Below are 22,159 nucleotides of genomic sequence, written 5' to 3' on the forward strand. Positions count from 1 at the left end.
CTCTCTGTGCCAATTTTTTTTATTTTTTTTTTATTGTGCAAGACATTGATGGTACATAAAGAAAAGTCACACTGCGTCTCGCCAACAACCCGGAGGCAGGCCGCGATATGTACATATGGTATACAACGACGGTAGTAATACAATGAAACATGCAGCATATCGAGTGACGTATCATCGTGAGATGTCTGTAAACAGAATAACGCATGCAGATAAGCAGTGTAACAACAACAAATCAAGTGGTCTCACATTTTTTTTGGGTGCCGCAGACAGTCAATATCTCTCAAACACATGACGTCGCCCCATCTAATTGACGAGCGCGACATCCGTGGCTTATTTAAACAGCATCTCAGTATAGACACGTTCGCGGACACCTTTACACCCAAAACCCCCACAACAACCCGGGGGAAACAACTAACTAGGTGCATAGCGGAAGTAGAAACACATATCACATCAGGCAGATGCAGGGCTGTGAGTACAAGGGCCAGGTAGCTTTAAGAAGGATGTCAATGGGTAATAGGGGCAGTGTCGGGAGTATCCTATGAATCCCCCGCAGAGCGGGGGGGGGGGGATAGGCAAGACGGTGTGTCCCAGGCAGCAAACAACCCACTGGAGGAAGAGTGTACACGGCGGGGGGATCTCAACCCATGTCATCAGAGACGCCCACGTCAGGGGAGTCCTCGGAGGAAGTAGAACCAACTCGCTCCCTGGTCCATTGAAGGAACGGCTCCCAAATGTCTTTAGGTCTGGAAGCGGTGGGCATAGACTCCCAGTAATGCGTGAGCTGTGTCTGGCCATAAGTCACGTCCTTGATCCATGCCGTAAACGCAGGCAAGGTCCTGCGGCCCCAGTTTATCGCCACCTGGCGTTTTGCGTAAAGAAGCAGTAGTGCGTGCAGTTTCCGGTCACCAGGCTCGGTGTCTCTAACATAACCCAACAGGCCCGTGAGCGGAGAAGGCTCGTCAGTTCTATGTAGAATTTGGTTAACGGCCGCGAAGACGGCCGACCAGTACTCATTTAATTTAGGGCAGTCCCATGCCACATGCAGGAAGGACGCGTCCACTCCACCACATCTCCAGCACAATGCATCCGTCCGGATGCCCATGCGATGTAGCAGTATCGGTGTGCGGTAATACCGGTGTAGGAACTTAAAATGGATCAGTCTTAGCCTATAATTTGGAGACAGTGCCCTGAGTTGAGCACAGCAGTAGTCCCACACGTCATCAGTAAGGGGGTCGTCCAGGTCTGCCGACCAAGCATGTCTGGCTGTAGGCACAGTGATCGGGGCTTGCTCTTGCATGCAATTGTATAGTCTAGAGACCAGTTTCGCGGGGGACGGTTTAGACAGCAGATTTTGGAGTGCATCGAGTTGTGGCGGCTCCTCTGGGAACTGGGGCCACAACTTTTTACATGACTCCCGGAGGGAGTGGTGCAGCAACGCGTCCGAGAATGAGTCAGGTTGGTCGTCGTCGCGCGCCCCCAACTCAGCGAACGTCCCATCGGGATAGAGGTCAGCAAAGGTCGTTATGCGTTTCCCGCGGATCATGATCGTGTCACCCCTAGTACATAGGCAAGGCAGCATCGGGTTGCTTCGTAGTGGGATTGCCGGCGCATAGAGGAAAGTGAGTTTCGCCCGGATCCGCAGCTCTCGCCAAGACCAGCGGATCAATTCCGCCGTGTCTATGTCTTTCGACGGGCGTGTAACCTTGCCGTATAGCGCCACCTGGAGAGGCGACGGGGCAACAGCAGCCAGTTCCACCGCCACGTGTGGTTGGTAGGGGGTGGGGAAGGCCCAGAAATGTAGAAATTGCGCTTGCGCGCATAGCGAGTACAGCTTTAGGTCGGGCGCCCCGAGCCCTCCCTGTCGTAGTGGGAGCGTGAGCAGGGCCCAAGAGGATCTAGCCTGACCCCCGGCCCACACCAGATTCAAAAGTAGTGATCGCACGCGTGCATGGAAATGAGCAGTCATGGGTAGCGGGACATTGACAAACAGATATAAAAATTTGGGGAGCACCACCATTTTCGCCAAGGCAATCCGCGCCACCAGAGAAAGAGGGAGCTTGTTCCAGATTTCTACCTTTCTCTCAAGCCAGTCAACAGCTCTCCCGAAGTTCAGCGACCATAGTTCCTGCGAGTCTCGACTCACCCAGATTCCCAGGTACTTCACCGCATCAATTTCCCACCGCAGGGGGTAGTCCGATGGAGGTTGTGTAGTGGCGTCAGTAAGGGGGAACGCAACGGACTTTGACCAATTAATGGATACTCCAGCCAGACCCTCAAAGCGCACGAATTCTCGGAGCAGTGGGTTCATGTTGTCAGCAGGGTCTATAACGTAGAGAGTAACATCGTCTGCGTATAAGGAGATCAGCAGACTTCGGGCGCTGAACCCGATCCCTCGAGCCGTGTGGTGCTGACGGACTCTGGCCGCCAGCGGCTCCATAGCAATAGCGAAAAGGAGAGGAGATAGTGGGCACCCCTGCCTGGTCCCTCTTGAGATGTTGAAGGGCTCGGACACAAGACCGTTCACACTCACATGAGCCCTGGGTGCATCATATAATAGTTTTATAAGCGTGATGAAGTTATGGCTAAACCCCATCCTGCCCAGGATTCTGAACAAGTAGGGCCACTCCAAGGTGTCAAAGGCTTTGGTGGCATCGAGAAACACCACCGCAGCCTGAACGGAAGGGTGGAGATAGTGCAAGATAGAGAAAAGAGTTCTGAGGTTGTGGGAGGTTGCGCGGCCAGGAATAAACCCGGACTGGTCAGGGAGAGCTATGATGGGCAGTAACGGTTGGAGCTTGTCTGCGATGATCTTAGCAAAGATCTTGGCGTCCACATTGATGAGGGAGAGGGGACGATAGGAGTCGAGTACCATGCCGTCTTTGTCGGGCTTCAGGAGGGTGATAATCAGGGCCTCGCGCATCGAGTCAGGGAGGGAGTTCAGTTCGAGGGCCTCAACAAACAGCGAATGCAGCCTCGGAGCCAACTCCTCCGCATACGTCTTATAAAATGAAGTTGTCAGGCCGTCTGGGCAGGGCGCCTTGTTCGCAGGCATGCTCTTGATGACCTGAGCTATGTCCTGAACAGTAACGGGGAGGTCCATGTATTGTCTGTGGTGATCATTGAACCAAACAAGGGCAATGGAATCAAGAAAACCGTCCAGGGAATCAGGGGCGACCGTCTGTCTAGTCGTGTAGAGGGATGCATAAAAATCAGTGAAGGCTTTTAGTACTGCTTCTTGGCCCACAACCAGGGAACCCGCGCTGTCGTGTATAGTGTGAATGTGGTGTGCTTGCTGCCGAGGGGCGATCAGCCTGGCCAAAGTTCTGCTCGGCCTGTCCCCCTCCCCATATCTACGGGCTTCAGCTTGTTTCCCCAGAAATTTAATTTCTCGTTGTGCCTCCTCATTAAATATGAGCAGTTTGGCTTTAAGGCGGCCAGCCAGCTCCAATGTCGGGTCCTGACAGAAGGCCAGGTCTAACTCTCTCAACTCCCCCTCCAACTGGGACAGTGAACAGCGTATGGTGTGTAGTACCCCTGCCTGTCTAGCTATACATTGGCCCCGTATCACCGCCTTGAAGGCGTCCCACACAATAGCCTCTGAGGAGGCCGACCCTTCGTTATCCTCAAAGTACTTCACAATGTCAGTTCTTATTTCCTCGGTAAACACCAGGTCTGTAAGGGCATGAGGGGGTAAGCGCCAGGAAAACGCCCTAGTCGTGATGCCAGGAATCCTCAGCTCAAGTGCACAGGGGGCGTGGTCCGAAAGTGACCTAGCCTGGATGTCAACATTCTCCACCCACGTCGCCACCTCAGGTGAGAGCAGCCAAAAGTCTAGTCTCGACAAAGCAGCATGATGGCATGTGATACAAGTCCCCATTCGTTCACCAGGATGTCTAACCCTCCACACATCAGACAGCAAACCCTCATCCATCACATCAAGTATTGCCTGTCTCGCTCTAGCATGCGTGGGCCTGGCCACGCCTTGTCTGTCTAAGTCATTATCCAGCACAACATTAAAGTCCCCCCCGATCACAATCGAATGACAATCTAACAGAGCAATTTGTGCCCAGACATCGCGAAAGAAATCCGGGTCATCCACGTTCGGACCATATATAGCAGCCAGAACCATCGGCCTACCCTGTAAGGATCCATGCAAAATGACATATCGGCCCTCCTTATCAAGCACGCATTTGTGTTCCTTCCAATCCAGCCCCCTACGCACAAGGACAGCCACCCCCGAGCATAATTAGAATAAATGGCGGAGTGCACCTGTGACCATCTAGAATGCCTCAGTCTCGGCGACGGAGTTGCGTTTATGTGAGTTTCCTGCAAGAAACATATGTCCACATTGTGTCTGGCCAGCATACCGTGCATCAACCTAGCTTTTTTGTAGTCCCCAAGGCCTCGGATGTTCCAGGTCCACAACTTAACCCCCCCCATGACAGCAACTCAGCCAAAGTATCTGGACTCCCACCACCCGCACCCCAAACGACTCCAGAAAGCCCGCACACCACACACTCAACAGCTCTCTGCGTAATGTATGGACAAAATTACCTTCCATTGCGCACCAGTTCAAAACAAGAAACCAAACACCCAACCATCCCCTCCACCCCCCACCCACGCCAACCCCCCAATCAGGTTGCGATATAACCCGTAGCGTGCTAAGACCAGCACTACAGTTAAAGAGAAACAAGAACAACGGGATGTACCCCATGGGGGCGAGGTGCTCCCGGCTTACACCCCCGAATACTCGGGGTGGCTGCACAGTCAAGGATCTTCACAGCATTCGAGAGGTAGCCTGTCTCTTGAAGGTGCTATAGACAGAACACTATATGAGAGATCAGCGACACAGACCTGGGCCTCCACTCAACGTCCAGGTCATCCCCCAGGCAGGGCAGACAGGCCAGGCCACTGGCAGCGAAGTCCTCCGGCACCCCACGCACGTGAAACAGCCAGGGCCGCTCATATGGGCAACAAAGAAGGTGGCTGTCCGGCCAGCTAAGTTCGATGTAGTCAATCATTGTCGCTCATCTGGTCTGCGCCCTCCTCCAGTCTGGGCGACTTGCGGCGAGTACTGGGGCCGCAAACGTGCTTGGCGAACTTCAGAGCTGATTTTGCGTCTGTGAAGAAGTGTGCGGCCTGCTCGTGTACAACTTTCAACTTGGCCGGGTATAATAGGGAGTACGGAACTCCGGCTTGCATCAGTAGTTTCTTGGCCGGCATAAATTCCTTCCTGGCTGCCTGGACAAGAGGAGTGAAATCAGGATAGAATGAGAGATGGTTTCCTTTGTGGGTGATCTTGCCTTTCTCCCGGGCTAGCCTCAGAATGCGGTCCCGATCCTGATAATTGAGCAGTTTGGCAAGAATGGGCCGAGGAGGGGCGCCCGTCGGTGGTTTCTTGCCCAGGGACCTATGTGCCCTCTCAACCGTGAACACCTGGGAGAGGTCGGGGTCAAACAGCTCGTGTAGGAGATCAGTGACAAACACCTCCATCCTCCCAGTGTTGTCCGTCTCCGGAATGCCAGTGATCCGAATGTTGGATCTGCGGGACCGAGCTTCCAAATCATCTGTCTTAGCGCGCATGTATTCCAGTTCCCGCTCAATGTTAGTGATATGTTGTTTAGTCTGCTGTTGGAATTCGCTGCATTCCGTTTGCCTGTTCTCAAGGCAGTCTAATCGTGTCTCATGCATATCCACCTTGGATTTCACCGTCTCAAGCTGCGCGGACATTGCATCCAATTTCGAGTCAATGCTCTTGAGGCTAGACCGTACCTCCATTATCAAGGCGCCAAAATCAATGTCAGGTGTAGGACTAGTAGAGGGGGGCGTCGCGGGCCCCTGATCCGCCTGAGACTGTTTGGCCTTTTGTTTTTGCTCAAAAGTGAGCTTGGGTTGCCTCGCATCTCTATTGCCTCCCATCATGGATTCGTGGATCGGCCTCCTCGTTTGGCGCGCTTGGTCACCCTCCCCCGCGCGCCGCAAAGCTCTTCACCAAGGCCAGCCCGGACCAAAGCAAGTTTTTACCAAGGGAATCCGGGGGGGTGCGCTGATCTACAGTTCCAGTGAACTCAAGCGGTCTGTCCCAGGGAATAATGCAGCTCAAGCCAGCGCCGCTCGGGACAGGGGCAGATGGTAAATCCCACACCGAGAGTCACAAGCAAATCATGATGTACGCGCCAGGGGCGCGCCGCCTCCGTATGTGGCCAGCAAGGCTCAGCTGTGCAGGGATCCCCCAGGCAGGATCTGGTCTCTCCTCGATTCCGCCGAATGTCCGGGCGGCAGCTCCCCACACCGCACCGCTTCACCAAGATGGCGGACTCACCTCCAGATCAGCGCCGACCTGCTGTAGGAGGCTCTCCCCAGGTCCGAATTGGCTTCCACGCACTATGTAGGGCTCAGATTTCACCTCCTTAGCTCAGCGATCCACGGCGGAGCTCCAGCAAGTGACTCAGGGGCTCGTGCAGTGTGCCAGCAATCCAGCCGTGCAGGCCTTAGAATCCTCGGTGTCCGGTGAGCAGCAGCCGCCGCCTCGGGCTCCGCAGCGGCGGGCGGGTTCGGGCAGGCAGGTCATCTGCGCCAGATCTCTTGCGCCAGACGCCCGATTCCTCCAGGAGTGCGATCGAGTGTGCCCCCGATCTTGTAACGCTCATACACCCGTAAGGCAGGGTCTCTCAGTAGCGGTAGGCAGGATTATTGCAGGATTGTCAGTGTGCAGCCAGCGGAGCTCGCTCACAGAGCGGCCATTTCGCAGCTCGGTTAGCCACGCCCCCCCCTCTCTTTGCCAATTTAATAAATATAATTAGACTCATCTGCACTTATAGTCTGAGAGTGTCATTGGGGGAAAAACACAACGTTACACTTATCACTAGGACCATATGCTAGGACGGACATCCCTTCTCAGTACTCAATGATATTCTGCTGCAGTGGTCCGGTCCTTGGTGGACGCGATATACTGCAGCAGTAATCCATCACAGCAGGATGGTCGCAAAGGCTACCAGCTGCCTCGAGAAACGATGGGAGAAGGCGGGAAACTCCTGAAGGGCGTAGATTTGCGACTTCTTTCACCTTCACTGCCGATTATTAAACTTCACTCGCTCTCGATTTGCTTACAAAGTATGCTAGTAAAACATCCTATCATGATTTCTTTCTGCAGAGAAAGCAGGTTGGTGCATGCATGCACCAGGCAAACACTCGGTGAAGTGAATATCACACACAGATTATAATGAGGTTTCGGGGCAGGGAGGCTCTCACCCCCAGGGTTTTTGGGCCGGTTGGTGCGGCCGAGACCAATTGGGCTTGCGCTTGGGCTACCTTTGGGCTGGGGGTCGGGGTATTTAACCGGCCATTTCGGGACCAAATCTCCGTCGTTAGGGAAAGTTTTAGTTGGTAACCTTTTAGTTAGTTTAAGGAATTTCCTCATCAGAGGTCCCGTCGAAAGCGCGACACAGGAGGGGGGCGTGGCAGCGGTGATTATTGCGTGTTCTCAACCGAGAGGCGGAGGCGGCAGGCATAAGATCACGGCGGTACGTGGGGGGGGGGCATGGGACAAAGGCGGCCCCTGCCAAAAAGGGAAAATGGGGGAAGAGCGCTATGAAGCGCCCCCCCGGATTTTGTGGAGGGGAAGAGATGAGCAGTGCGCAAAGGGAAGCGCAATGAGGGCACTGAGGCCTTTTATGGCCTCAGGGGCCACAAAGTTTGTTCAGGATGCCGATGGGAGTGGGGCACCTGGAGTGGAGGGAGTGGCCCCTGAGGTGAGAAGACAGGAGAGGGGGAGGGCTGCAAAGGTAGTTCTTGGGAGGGAGGAGGGGAGGCCCAGTGTCCAGGGAGGGCAGGTGCCACCTGGGGGGGGGGCTGCGGTGCTCCAGGTGCCTATAGAGGAGGAAGAGGGGGAGGTGGGCCCAGAGACACAGCAGTGGCGGCACTGGACATCAGGGGGTGGTTTGACAGGGCCACCTGGGGGGGTGAGGAACAAGTGCTCTGTGAAAGGGGGTGGGCGCAGGGATCACTGGGGGAGGGAGGGTTGGGGCGACTGGGTAAAGGAGGGAAGGCCCCCCCGGGCTGAAAAAGGGGAAAGCAGCTGGTTTCCCTGTTTGAATGGAGCGAGGGGGAGGAGGAGGGGTCGGGGAGGGTACGTGAGAGATCCTCGCCAGCCAGGGGGTGCTGGGGTGGTAGTGACAGGAGGGGGATGGGCCCGGCAACACGGGGGTGACTCAGCAGGGCCGGGGAGTGGCAGGGCCAGAGTGGGGAAGGGGTGGGGTTGCAGGGGGATGCCCAGAGGCACCGCCAAGGGCCATAGGTATGGGGGTATTGGCAGTGGTGCCTGGAGCAGGGGCAGGTAGAGACATTTAGGGACACTAACAACGGCATGCCAGACCTTCCATTTGCATTGCAGGTACAGTAGGCGCAGGGCTTATGCGTGGTGGACGAGTTGCATGCGGCTCCGCGCTACCGGGAAGAAGTGAAGGCAGGGTCCCGGGTGGCCAGCTGGAGCATGGCGAGGGACCACGGTAGCAAATTTGAACAGAGGTCTGCACGGTGAGGCGACAGCCCAGTGGGGCACAGGTGCCCACTAGGGTGGTGGTGGCAAGAAGCTGAATCAAAGGTGGGCCCAGAAACACAGCAGTGGAGCTGGACATCAGGAGGTGGTTGGACAGGACCACCTGGGGGGGTGAGGAATAAGTGCTCTGTGGAAGGGGTGGGTGCAGGGGTCACTGGGGGAGGGAGGGATGGGGCGACTTGGTAAAGGAGGGAAGGCTGAAAAAGGGGAAAGAAGCTGGTTTCCCTGTTAGAATGGAGCAAGGGGAGGAGGAGGGGGAGGGGAGGGTGCATGAGAGATCCTCGCCAGCCAGGGGGTGCTGGGGTGGTAGTGACAGGAGGAGGGTGGGCCCGGCAACACGGGGGTGACTCAGCGGGACCGGGGAGTGGTGGGGATGAAGTGGTGAAGGGCTGGGGGGTGCAGGGAGATGCCCAGAGGCACCACCAAGGGCCGTAGGTATGGGGGTATTGGCAGTGGTGCCTGGAGCAGGGCAGGAAGGGACATTTAGGCATACTAACAACGGCATGCCAGACCTTCCATTTGCATTGCAGGTACAGCGGGCGCGGGGCTTATGCATGGTGGAAGAGTTGCATGTGGCTCCTCGCTACCGGGAAGAAGTGAAGGCAAGGTCCCGGGCGGCCAGGTGGAGCACGGCGAGGGACCACGGTAGCAAATTTGAACGGAGGTCTGCGTGGTGAGGCGACAGCCTAGTGGGGAACAGGTACCCACTAGGGCGGTGGTGGCAAGAAGCTGAATCGAAGGGCAGGCTGTGGAGGTCGGCCCGATGCCCGATTGGTCACAAAAAAGGTGATACACAATGATATGGTCACGAATGGACAACAACCCAGAGGGGCTGGGCCCTCTATGGTGGCAGTGACAGAGCACGGGCAGAAGCAGAAGGCTGAAACCATAATAGATAGGTTGTGGGAAGAGGCCAGGCACACGTGGGCAACGAGAATAGAGGCAGAGGGGGAATGGGAGGACATCCCGCTAGATTTTGATGAGGTTAGTCTGGAAGAAGGGGAGGTAGTGGATGAAGAAGGGGGGACCAGGAATGTTGTGCCTAGTCTGTTGCAGGAGGCGAGACTGGATGCGCAGTACATAGCGTCGGCTCGGATGGCTCAACCCTCACCAACATCCGGTGGGGACACCGACCTTGACGCCAGGTAAGAAAGGAGTGTGGAACAGCATGAAATACACAACACAGAGAGTGTCCACAGGGATGGATGCAAGGGGTGAGGAAGGGGACAGCGTGCTCAAACTATGCAAGGGTAGGTATGTTAGAGACACAGGGTGAGCACTGATGGGCAGACAAGCGTCAAGGAGGCAGAAAAGGAGGGGTCAGGGGGAAGACGGGCAAAGCGGCACAGACGGACGGAGAAACGGTTTAGTGCACAGGTGACAAAAGTGACGGGGGCTGGGCAGGTGACGGAAGGCAAGGAAAGCAAGGAGGTACGGTTGCCAAAATTGCCATACATGGGGGTGACAAAACCCTTGGGAGTGCAGCTCATGTTAGCCAAGAAAGAGAAAATATGGAAGGGCAAATATGTAGATATGTTGAAGTTGCTACATAGAGAATTGTGCTCTAAGGAGGGATTGAAGGAAGAAGAGCTGGAGTTATCCAGGCAGCCCCGGGTACCCATGACTATAGAGAACTGGACAGCAGCCTTTTTAATTTTTGCGAGTGTGTACTGTGAAAAGTACCCAGATAGGTCTGTGGCTTTGTTTAAATACATGGAAGTAGTGAGGAGGGCACATCTGACACACGGGTGCTATGCCTGGTCACACTATGATGAAGAATTTCATGCCAGGCTCACTTGGGACCCGGAGGCAAACTGGGGGGAGATTGATGCAGATCTCTACCAGCAGACTATGGGGGCGGTGAAGTTTGGGAAGACAACTTAAACAGCCAGCGGTTTGCCTCTGGTTTACAGCCCCTTTCAAAACCATCCCTCCTGGGGGGAGTTACACACAAAAGCCCGCAGGAGGAGGTCCGGGAGCCTGTAGGGATTATAACAAGGGCTTGTGTGCACAAGACTTATGCAGAATTTGGCACGAGTTCTCAAAACGTGCGAGGAGACCTCCCCTGATGCATTGTTTTGGGCCAGGTTACACAGGACAAGGTCACGCCGGCGGCAGGGGCCTCAACAGCAGAATGCCAGCAGTGGGAAGCAGGGAATGGGAGGCAAGGGAGATAGGGGGGTGCAGGGCTATATGGGCAAAGGCTCATACACCCATTAACTTGGATTGCTTAGAGGCCTGGCTCTTACATTACCCAAACAAGCAGGAGGTGCAGATTCTTGGTGCAGGTTTCAGAGAGGGCTTTAGATTGTGTTACGAAGGACCAAGGTTGGCGCGATGGGCGGAGAACCTAAAATCAATGGCAGGTCACAAAACAGTAATTTGGGAGAAGTTGGAAAAAGAGGTACTGGAAGGGCGCATGGAGGGGCCATTTGCGATCAGCCCGATCAGGCACTTGATTATTTCCCCGGTCGGTGTGGTTCCAAAAAAGGAGAAGGGACAGTATCGTCTGATCCAACACTTGTCATTGCCGCAAGGGGGGTCCGTCAACAATTTCATTCCTGATGACTTGGCGTCCAGTCTCTTGCTCGTCAGTAGACTTAGCTAGGGTGCTGGTGGAAAGGGTAGGACACGGGGCGGAAATGGCAAAATGCAATATCAAGGTGCCTTGCCATTACACCCGAACGACTTCCAGTTGCTGGGCATTCAGGTTGATGGCAGCATTTCTGTGGATAAAGCGTTACCCATGGGTTACTCCATATAATCTGCGCTGTTTGAGAAGTTCAGCTCATTCTTGCAGTGGGTTTTCTGTTGAAAACGGGTAAAGTACGGTGACACATTATCTGGATGACATCTTCCTGGTGGGTCGGCCTGGTTCAACGGACGGACAGCGACAGCTGGACAGTTTCCAGAAGCTCATGGGGACACTGAGAGTCCCCTTGGCATCGGAGAAGACGCAATGTCTAAGCACGGTTTTATCATTTCTGGGGATTGAACTGGATTCTTTGGCCATGGAGGCCAGGTTGTCGGAAGACAAGAAATTGCACATGAGACTGTTAATCGATGACATGCGGGCCAGAAAGAAAGTGACAGTGAGAATGGTACAAGTCTTACTGGGGCATCTGAATTTTGCATGCAGGATGGTGAGAGCGGGACAGACATTTTGCAGGAGACTTGGCAGGGCACTGGCAGGCCTCACGCTGCCACACCACCATATGCGTTTGTCGGTAGGGAAGGAGGAAGACCTAAGAATGTGGTGCAGGTTTTTAGAGGATGTCAATGGGATAGCCATGGCAGCTCCAGAAGAGTGGGATTGGGATGCTCAGATATTCTCTGACGCAGCAGGATCAGGAGGTTTTGGTTTGTATTGGCAGGGGAAATGGTGTGCAGAAGAGTCGCCAAATCATTGGAAAAATTGAGGCAGGAGCATTGCTTTCTTGGAATTCTTTCCGCTGGTTGTCGCAGTTACCCTCTGGGGTGGAGCCTGGTGCACAAAAAGGTCATTTTAAGGGTGGACAACATGGCAGTGGTGCAGGTGGTCAACAGGCAGTTGGCGAGTTACGAGCAGGTCTTAAAGCTATTGCGCATATTTATGTTGGGTTGCTTGCAGTACGACATTCAGTTCAGGGCAAGGCATGTACCAGTTGTAGACAATGACATTGCGGATGCTTTGCCTCGTTTGCAGTGGGTGAGATTCCATGGGCTGACCACAGAGGCGGAAACCCACAGGACGCTGGTGCCCAACATAATGTGATCCAAAGGAGGAAAAGGATGCTGCAACTGGTGGTAGGGTCCTTAGCATCTTCCACGAGGAAGGCCTATGTTCTCGCGTGGCAGGAGTTTCTGCAGGGAGGTGCGAAGAGGAGAAGTGAGACTTGGGCCAGGGAAGAGGACATGGTTCAGTTCATTTTGGCCTTGATTGGTAAGGGTTTGTCGAGGGTTACCATAGTGGCGACCTGGCAGGAATATCTTTCATGGTCAAGCTACTTTGGGGTTATTCTTCAACGGCGGACGAGCTAGGGAAAATATTGATGGAGGGTTGGTCCAGAGAGTCGGGTGGAGGACAGTGGGTCAGGTTGCCAGTGAACATTGTGCTGTAAGGCAGAATAATAGCAGTGCTGCCAGAGGTGTGCTGCGGTTGGCAGGAGGGGTTACTGTTTTCGGCGCTAATGTCTTGGCTTCACAGTGGAGCTTTCCAAGCATCGGAGTTGCTGGGAAGGAAAGGGGTCCCAGGGCATTGGGAGGAGGTACAGGGTTGTGAAACAGGGAGTGATGCAGTTTCTAACTTCTTGAGGCGCTCAAAGACAGATCAAAGGGGGATGGGGAGGTTGGCGACGATGCAGGCTAGAGGGGATCCGATGACCTTCCTGGTGAGATGGGCGTGTCTTTTGCGGGGTGGTGCAAGGAGGGAGATGGGGCCCGTTTTCTACAGGCCATCAGGGAGTAAAGTCACGGCGGCGCAGCTTCTTTGGGTGATGAGGCGGGCGTTATAGTTAATAGGGGAGGTGCCTGAGTCCTTTGGCACGCACTGTTTCAGGGTTGGGATGACTTCAGACGCTGCAAGTTTGGGGTGGGGCCCAGAGAGGTTGAAGCAGCTGGGACGATGGTCATCAGATTGTTATAAACGCTACATCAAAGCAGGGAGGAGGGGGATGGGGAAGAAGAGGGCATGTAAAGCTTTTCTCACGCATGTGTCTTTTCAGGTGCAGTGGCTGGGCTCGATTTGGTGGCGATAGCTCTCTGGATTGTTGGGCATTACTTTGTAAAGTGGGCAGAGAGACACAAATGTAGCAAAGGAAAAGGAGTACATTTGGGATTGGACCCAGGTTTGTTCAAAGTTACTTGGCAAGGAAAGGGAGGCATGCGGTGGCACAAGCTTTTCCTTCTTTTAAATAAGCTATTGCGCCATCATATTTGCCCTGATGGACTGGTTCTTCACTTGGGGGAGAATGATTTGGTGGTTTGCAAAGGGTTGTCTCTGTTGCAGCAAATGAAGAGGTATTTGAGGGAGATCAAGAGGCAGTGGCCTGGGTGTTTTGTAGTTTGGAATGAGTTTATTCCCAGGAGACATTGGAGAGGGGCTGAGCGGCCGGTGGCCATTGATAAAGCCAGGAGGAAGATAAACAGGGAGATGAGGGTGTTTTGTAGAGGCAGGTTTTGGCACTTAAAATATGTGGTGGAGGATTATCCAGAGCACAGGGATGACGGAGTACATTTATCTCGCTTTGGAATGGAGTTATATTTAATTCAGATAAAAGAAGTTTTAGATTCTGCACTGGACATCAGGCATTATCCTAAACAAGGACTAGAGGGTGGGGGTCAGAAATGTTGTAAGGATTATTTCTGTGTGGCGTTGGTTGCCTATTTTGGCCAGTTTGCTACTGTTTCAATTTTGGTTGGGGACAGGTAGGTAATAAGTTTAGGTAGGTTATACTTAGTTAGAGAAGAGGTTACAGGGTTTAAGGGTTAACAGTTATTGATCAAGTAGGTAGATCTTTAGAATCAGGTTACAAAGTGTTTAAAGGGGTGAAAGTTATTGATTATTTGGGGATGTTAAATAAAGTGCAATAGTGTTTTAAGAAAACATTAGAGGTTGGGGGAGGTGAATACGTAGATGTATCTTGTATAGTTAGAGGTAGTTTTTGAAAGCAAAAGCCAAGGTTATGTTTGTGTAAGGTGCACCTGTCTTCAATAAAGCGGCATTTTTCACACTTATGGTGAGTCAATTATGGATTGTTCCGTACACTTCGGCCCAAACAGTAGCTTCTTTTCGGTGTCGCACGGACACAGTTATGCAGGCACTCGTACGGAACACCACACAGCACTGCTTGAACGTCCACCAGTAGATGCCGGATGAAGAGAAGTAGTGGAGATAAAACTGCATAAAAAACGTGAGAAGAGTGAGAGGAGAGAGCGCGGATGCAAAAGAAAGAGAAAACTACAAATAACTGACAGAAGAAACTAAAAATAGACCAGCAGCAAAGGGAATCAACATATAACACAGAGACAAGAGAGAAAATATAAAAAATAAAAAAACTAGAAGACACAATAGGCAGATAAAAGAGAGCTACGAAGGGACAAAAGAAACAGAGGGGGCAGGAGATGAGAAGAGATATATGAAAGTGAAATGAGAAAAAAAAGAACATATCGATAACTAGGAGGGATAAGGGTCACATGAAGTATAGAGGGAGGAGAAAAAGGAAGATACGAGTAAAAAGTAAGAGAAGATTGAAGAGGAAAAAGGAAAAGAGGGTACGGAGAGTTAATAGCATTATGGGAGAGGAAAGAGAAGGAGAACGAGAACAGTTATTTCAATGAACATTAAAACATTAAAGGCTACATTCCTATAAACAGCAATAAATCACAATGTTCATAGCTTACACCAGGCACCGAGACTTGTGCACACATTGCAACTCTTTGGATCTTCACGAACATTTCTATTAGGCCCTTGTGGCATTCTAAGTGCCTAGGCTGCACATGGCCAATAGTATTCCCTTATAGGGCTAGGGGAAACAACTTTATTTTCTTCCAAAGTAAAATATTATATGAAATCTGACACACTTGCGTGCACACATCCCTGTTAAACCTCTGTAGATTGATGCACGTTACCACTGTCTCAATTACACATATATCCTTACTCTGAATTCTGGAGGTCTATTAATCCGGATGGTGGAGTACCAAATCCCTTTGACGGTCTGTGTTCCTGCTGCACCTTTAACTCACAAGTGCAGGGCTGGCCTGCCCCAGTGAGGGATCAGGGCTGTCATATCACCTCCCATTATATTGGGAAATTCCCAGGCATAGGTCTGGGCTGTAGTGTGGGTACAGCCAGTGCTTTAAGCGGGCCGGGTCTCACCTGTGCTGAGCACCGGCAGTTTTTTAAAAGGGGTGCTAGAAACGTATCTCTATCAGGCTGTGTTTTGTGTCCTGGCTCAGGCGGTTCATTTTTATCTGGACTGCAGTGACAGCAGGCACATCCATGTGTGCATGCTCACATTGCTTACTTATCACTAGTGGAGAACTTATGGCATGCCGTGCCAGGTGAGTGTTGTAGGGGAAAGGAAATCCTTTAAAAAGAATCAATTTCTCTCTGGATTTCCCTTCTCTTTTTGAAACTCAGGAGCAGAAACATTGTTTTAGTGTCACCAGGGATTTAAGTGGAAGCGTTATCAATATTATATACAACTCATAGTTGCTGCTTATTTATTTTATGCAACTAAAAAATAGTCCTGACTTGTTGTAGGTATGATGTTACTTGTTGTATCATATATCTGGAGGGAATGAAAGAAACAGCAAAATACAATTCGGGAGGCACACTATGCTAAGCACAGGTTTTTAGCTGACGTGTTTTAAAGCCATGCCCTTAATGACATTGGCCACACCCCTTTGAGAGACCCCTCCCCAGTTTTTTTCATCCCACTTAAAGCTGTGGGTACAGCAGCTGCTACCACCAGCTTCCATCTCTCAGCATATAGCAACTCAGGCCCAGTGCATGCTGGGACCAGCTATGCAGTGTTTGGTATTTAACCCCTGCTACAACTTCCACACACCTCCGATCATGGCCATCTGCTTGAGCTGTTTTAAGGCTAGGGCAATAGCTCAGGGGTCCCACCTTCCAGCGCACCCAGTAACAGTATAATGGTATGCATAAAACACAGAGGGAGATATCCACAAGGAAGTGGCTTAACGCCTCTCTCTGCCACTTCGGAAATGCATGCCTGCACCATATTCACAAGGATACTGTGCAGCCTTGCGTTTCCCCCTGCGATGGTGCTAAGTTTCACAACTTAGCACCAATGCAGGCAACCTTGCACCAGAGTGCAAGGGTGTCTAGAATCAGGGAGGTTTGTTTATGTACAGGAAGGTATCCCTTCCTGCACATAAACAAACCTAATATGCCAGTTTGTAACTTACATGTGTGCTGCTTCATGCAGCACACATGCAAGTTACAAAACGGCATTTGAAAAAAAGGTTTGTTTATTTACAGGAAGGGACACCTTCCTGTATATACACAAACCATGGCATTTTGCTTTTTCCATGTGTGCTGCACAAGGCAGCACACATGGAAAAAACAAAAACGAGGAGAAATAAAGCATTTCTACTTGTTTCGCCAACTTAAGACCAGGGTTTTCCTGTCCTTGGTTTTGGCACAGCCTCCTATTTACGCTGCCCTTGTGAATAAGGGGCAGCGTCAAAATCAATGAGTGTTGCGGTGGAACGCCCTCCACAACACCCACTGCACGCCCCTTTCACGCTAAACACAGCATGAAAGAGGGCCTTATTCAAAAGGCAGCGTTAAGCCACGTTAAGTGGCTTAACGCTGCCTTGTGAATAAGGCAAGGCCCTTATCGCCACCACAAAGTCACTCAAAGTGACGTTGTGGTGGCGATAGGGGCTTGTCAATATGCCCCAGAGATTCTTCTAATTTGATTGTTAATCAGGTCTGGCCTACTCAAACTACACTTTTTTTTTTTAGTTGGAACAAATTTTATTTTTTTCCCAAAGAACAAAGGCACATAATATTACAAAACGACTTAAAAACTTTTTCAAATTAATCCTGCAACTTTTAAAGTGAACAGCTTTGTTTTATTATGATATCTCAACATTAAAAGTCCAAAATAGGACATAGGAACAATTCAAACTTGAGGCATTCTTCTCAGGCAGTGGAATTATAGAATTTACACTAAAGAATGCCTAAATGTTTTCAAGAAAATTCAAATCATGGCATAACCAGATAACCGAGTCAAAACTATGATGGTCGAGTCAATACTACGATGGTCAGTTCAAAGAGGATGGCGATTGATTTTTTGCTTCTGGATTAATTAAAGGCATTTTACAACACGACTCGGAATTTAAAAGTCTTTCAAGTGCTAAAACGACTTTAATTCCTTTAACCCAGGAAAAGTTAAATTAGCATTGCGATAAAGATTAATTTTCGTCGTCTGTTGCATCATCTTCATCCCCATCATCTTCGTCTCCACCATAATTATCACAATCTTCTAAATTCTGTCTCTGATACTGCAGTAGCATTTCCAAACGCTTTGCTGTTGCACAGGTACTATCAAACGATAATCTTGAATTGGCACGAACTACATCTAAGCGAGATTGGTAGCGGAGAGATTGGTGGGTGGAGAGAGCTTCTGAAGACCTACAAATCATCTTCCTCATCGATGGTCTGTATATTTTGATAAGCAGCTGTATACTTTTCCATGGAACACCATTTCGATTGTTACAAACTCGCTAAATATTTTCTTTATGTCTTTCATTTTTTGTTTCTCAAACTACACTTTTAAGCTCTCAGGCAACTGGTACCAAATAAATTCAAACTTAATTCTTGCTATCTCTCTCGCCTTATTTCATGTCACTTCTTCTACCTCATTTCTCTGTACCCCCTCTCTGCCTCTCTATGTAACTTCTACCTCTTTCTATCTCAACTCTCTTGCTTTACCGCATCTATTTCTAGCTGATCTCTCTCTGTGTTTTTTTTTGTACCCCACCTCTCTCTCTCTCTCTCTCTCTCATAACCTTACAGCTCGCTCTACCATTTTCAGTGCCTACCTCTTCTCACTCTAACCCCCTTTACCTCATGACTTTCTCTACCGTTTCCACACTCTTCTTTGCATCTATCTTCCATTTATTTCATCTCACTCAAACTCATCTCTTTTTACCTGATCTCTCTCTCTCTCTGTCTTTCTATACCTCACCTCCATACTTCTTCCTCAGCCTTCTCTCTACTTCACCACTCTTTACCTCACCTCTCTACTTCATTTTGCTCCTACCCCATATTTCTCTCACTGATCAAGCTCTCTCTACCCCACCTCTGTCTGTTCCTATCGAACCACGGCATTTACCTCACCATTGGCTTGCTTCCTTAACCTCTTCCATGCTCATGACGAGCTGAGCTCGGCATGAGCCACGGCGCTCCGGTGCTCATGACAAGCTCAGCTCGTCATGAGCATGCGGGCGCCGTGCACGCCACCCTCCTCCCCAGCACAGCGGGAAATTAACCCCCGCAGCGAAGGGGTTAACTAACCTCCTCATCTCTCCCTCTTCCTCCTATCTCACCTATTTGTTTATCTTACTCAATTCTCCCTTTCTTTCTTTCTTTACCGCTGTTTTGTTTATAAAAAATAAACCGCCACGGCCCGTGGAGGGAGTTTCAGTGGGGCGGAGAGGCGGGGCGGGTGAGGGGCAGGGTGGGGGTTGCTAAAAACCGGAGTATGGATAATTGAAGGTAATTAAACAATTTAATTAATAAAACGAATTTTGTAGCGCGCCCTGAATCGCAAAATGTGATGCAGGGTGCGCTACGAAATTCGTTTTATTAATTAAATGGTTAACTTACCTTCAATTATCCATACTCCGGTTTTTAGCAGCCCCCATCCTGCCCCTCCCCCACCCCGCCTCTCTGTCCCACCGAAACACCCTCCACGGACCGCGGCTGAAAATAAAACCAACAAGTAACAACTAACAAAAACATAATATCAATCTGTAACAACACAAACTAAAGTATATTCATTATTGTTTCATTGGAAATGTGTTAATGCTAATGTGGGAAGTATATGACTTGGGGCATTGTTTATATATTTTATTGTTAAATCTGTCATATAGAAGGTGAGGTCATGACCATTGCAATTGGTCAAGAGCGGCTCCTGTCATGATAAGGGAGACAAATATATATTTAAAAAGAACATACCTGCCGCCCTCCAGCGCTGCATCGCGCTCTTCTGCTCCTCTCCTCTTCACTGCAGGCAGGCTCCCAGACTGCCCTACAGCCAACCCTGAAGCAGTTCTCATGCATAAGAGCAGCTTCAGGATTGGCTTGAGTGCCGATGATTTGCGCTCCAGGACAGACTAAGAGCCTGTGCCTACTCTCTCCAACCTGGCAAGGCAGCTGGGGTTGGAGAGAGCTTCACTGCGCATGTGGGTTTGGCCAGCCTCCGACGGCCGGCCAAACCCACATGCGCAGGGAAGGCAGTGCCTCCAGCCTTTACCACCCTGGCGCCGCTCCCAAGACTCGGCAGAAGAAAAATAAAACGATAATAAAATGGGTTTTAAACCCGTTTTATTGTCGTATTTTTTACGTTTTTAAGGGTGCGGGCAGGGGGAGGGGGTGGGGGCCACTCCTCTGCCATAACGGAGGAGCTGCTGCTGCATTTGGTGTGCAAGTTAGGGTTTGCATGGCTTTTATTCCAGTTATGAACTGCGGAGTCAAACATAGCTTGTGAATGTCAGTGGGTTTTGGTATGCATTTGGTTTTTAATTTGTCTCATAACTGTACTTTAATTGTATGTCTTAAAGTGAAAGTATGTGTTTGTTTGAGTGTGGTAAGTGTAGGTAATATGATCATATGTTGTAACTGAGAGGCTCTGGTGATATCATATGAAACAAGTGCATTATAAGAAACAGTAAGGGTAAAGTAAGAATGTATATATTTTTTTAGTTTGGTAGTTAAGAATATAGAATACAGAGTTTCAGCTAAAACAGGTTTTGAATCCTTAAAAAAATTCTGAGTATAGAAATCAATCAAAGATTTTTGAAGCAATTGACAGCAAGGAAGTGCTAACAATGCAGTTAAAATGTTCACATTTCACGAATAGACTGCTAATTAAACAATACGCCTTGTCAGGGACAGTAGGCGTTATAAAAATGCAATTACAATTACAATATACAGTGGTTACGATCAGAGATGTGTGAAGTTATTCTTGCAATATTTAGCTAACAATGGGTCCTGAATGTATTTAGAATGGTCAGAGTTTGATTAGGTTCCACAAATAAGCTGCTAATCAAACAAATGACAATGACGGTATAACGCTTCTCTTGAAATATTAAGCTAATCCTGCCCTAATTGTAATTTGAATGTGCCAATCTGACTTAAGCTTTTATGAACATGTTATTAATTAAACAATGGGTAATGATGAAGTTCTGCTATCCTTATGTTGTTAGAGTAAAATATGTGAACTATTTTATAAGTTCATTCCTGTGAGGAGAGTGGTATCCCTGTACCCCGTGATCAGCCCTGGAGGCCCATTGTCTGTTTCCACTGGTCTTGAGCAAGTCAAGTTAGAGGGTTCAACTGAAAATATCTCCCCAGCACTGGCTCTGCTGAGAAGGGCAGGAGTATTGGATATCCTAACGAGAAGGGTAACGAGGGTGGTCTACTCGGTGAGCTATTTCACTTATTTATTTCTTGGCTCAAGCTTGAACCACGTTACGCCATTGTTGCATAACCAGGCCCTATCATGGGTAACATAAAAGGACATCCACTAATCCCACTAACAACGGGTCAGATGGTGTGGGGATACCATTTTGAGAGTCCACGGAAGGGGGTGGGTTGTTTCTGAAAGAAATACATCATCAATAGGCTGCAGGCTTCATTCTCTGTTTGAGATTGGCTGGATAGACATTTCAATCACCCAGACACGGGCTGAGCGTATTAGGAGCTTTTTGTTGACAGTGTGATTCAAAGCCAGCCCTTAAGTCAGATTTGCTAACTCACAGCAAAGCCATATAGCATGACTCTGCGTGACTTAGATAAATCCGGAGTAACGCAAGGCAACGCAAGTCGCTGCATAGCGTCTCTCTGTGCTGGGGAGGCGTTCAATTTGTGGAGCATGGGTGTTCCCACACATCCACACCTGTTTTTTTTTTAGCATTTCCTGTGTTACTAAGAGTAGTAAACCTTCGAATGCATCAACATGGCATGCGATCCCAACACAGACGTAACGATGAGAAATATCTTTGTTTCTCCAAATGTACGGGAGACCTTTTGTGCAGGAATATCTCACTTCCTGCACAAACCCAATCCTTCCTGTAACGCAGACACCCATGCACCTTTGCACAAGGGTGCCTTCGTTGGCACTATGCTGAACATGGGGCACCAGTGCAGATATAGAGCATGAATGCCCATATATTAGTAAATGTGGTGCATTCCTGCTTGCTCCATTTGATGCAGCTCAGCAACTTTTCTAGCTTCATCGCGTTGCATCAAATCTTAGTAAATCTGGCCCCAGTCTCTTGCCACGTCACACACGTTACCCTCCAATGAATAGTCTGAGCTCATTAAATTGTAGATTGAGCTAGCATAGGTTTAATGACTAGGATGTGTGACATTTTGCTTTCACATAAGTATGCAATATTTTGGGGAAAGTATACAAAATTACACATAACTCAGCAAAATGTAATTCTGGCTTTTAGCGCTATATTTTAGTATGAAAGGCACCGTTGCATCAATTTTTGATGTGAGAATGCATTTTGTGGTAAAAATGCTCAAAACACAGGTTGTGCGAGCAACAGCCGCTCACGTTCTGGCCGTTTGCATTAATTATTTGCACTTGCAGTAATATTTTACCACAAATGAAGTGTAATTATGAGACGTGGCATAATGGCACAATTCACTTAACAGGCTTAAGGCAAAATTCCTGAAATTAGGCCCACATTTAACTTTTGCCCGGGCCGAATAATGATGCGGACTTGAGATGTGGCATAAGAAGATGTAGAATGCTTTACAATCTACAGCGATGGGTGGCACGCAACTGAACAAGTTCATCGCAAACTATGCAAATGAGGACACATAGCCTGCATCGGAAAACGGTATGCCCT

This window comes from Lissotriton helveticus, chromosome 7 (genome assembly GCF_964261635.1).
Source record: "Lissotriton helveticus chromosome 7, aLisHel1.1, whole genome shotgun sequence".
Lineage (NCBI taxonomy): Eukaryota > Metazoa > Chordata > Amphibia > Caudata > Salamandridae > Lissotriton > Lissotriton helveticus.